The sequence below is a fragment of the Mus caroli genome, chromosome 3, assembly GCF_900094665.2.
Source record: "Mus caroli chromosome 3, CAROLI_EIJ_v1.1, whole genome shotgun sequence".
Lineage (NCBI taxonomy): Eukaryota > Metazoa > Chordata > Mammalia > Rodentia > Muridae > Mus > Mus caroli.
Genome location: NC_034572.1, coordinates 65683235 through 65684621, shown reverse-complemented (window position 1 = coordinate 65684621; position 1387 = coordinate 65683235).

The following is a 1387-nucleotide window of genomic DNA, read 5'->3' as shown; positions in this document are numbered from 1 at the left end:
TTCCCTTCCCTTCCCTTTCTTTTCTTTCTTTTCTTTTCTGCCTTTTATGTTTTTACAGTCTAGTAGTTGCCTTCTCCCAGTTTGCCCTCCCACAATTCCTCATCGCAATCCTCCTGCCTGTCTTCAGGAGGATGCGTCTCCTATCTCTTGCCAAGTCTCCCCACTCCCTGGGGCCTCAAACCTCTCCAGGGTTAGCCATATCTGCCACCAAGGCCAGACAAGGCAGAATATAAATGGCAAGTACTTATTTTTCTATTCCAGTTTTAGTGTTTTGGTTAAAATTTTAAAATATATCTTATTAAAAACAAGCTAACAAGAGAATTAGGCTTTCTGTTGATCTGAGTTATTATTAACAAACATTACTTCTCTTTAATGATTTTATTAGTCAAGACTATAGCTATCAGAATCACTTAAGAAAAATCAATTTAAAGTTGAAAACCTTTGTTTTATCTCATAGTTTATGAATCCTCAGTGAATTTATCTAAAGTCCATTGCTGTAGGCAGAGCATTATGATAGTGTAGCTATGGTATAAAAGAGTTGCTCGTGTCATGACAGTTGGATGCAGAAAGATGTATTAGAAGTACCCCAAAATAGTATCATCTACAAAGGCATGCCTACAGTGATCCACATCTTCCAATCAGTCCCTCCCACCACCTCCCATTAATATCCTCAGATTATGAATCACTAAATGATTCACTTAATTGAAGAAATTAAAGCTTCAAAATCTCAGTCACCTCCATCCATTACTTACTAATTCCTCCTTAAAAATATTTTATTCTGTAAATGTGCTACATTGTTTTTTATACATTCATCTGGTGATTGACATGTTGCCTGCTTACCACTTCCCTGGAGTTGTGAATATAGCAGCAGTGAGCATGGATAAGCTATATCACATGGTAGACCTACATCTAGCTTTTTGAAGAACCTCTACCATGATTTCTACAGGGACTTTGTTTGTTTGCTTACCACCCTTTCTGCATGCCCGTGCCATTATTCGGCATTATTTGTTTGCTTGCTTTATCGATGTGTTGTTTTGTTTGTTTTTTATTTGTTTATTTGTTTTTGTTTTGTTTGTATTTTGACTAGAGTAAGATGAAATTTCAAAGTAGCTTAAATGTATCTTGCTCTGAAGGCTAAGGATACTGAACACTTAAAAAGTATTTCTTATCAGTTTGTATCCATCTTTGGAGAACTGTGCTTAGTTCTATGCCCCATAATTTCATGATCACCAAACTAGAAGCAATCATTTTGCGTGAGATATGGATGTTAGCACTGAATTTAGATATGTGTTGTACTGGCTAGTTTTGTGTCAACTTGACACAGNTGGAGTTATCACAGAGAAAGGAGCTTCAGTTGAGGAGATGCCTCCATGAGATCCAACTGTAA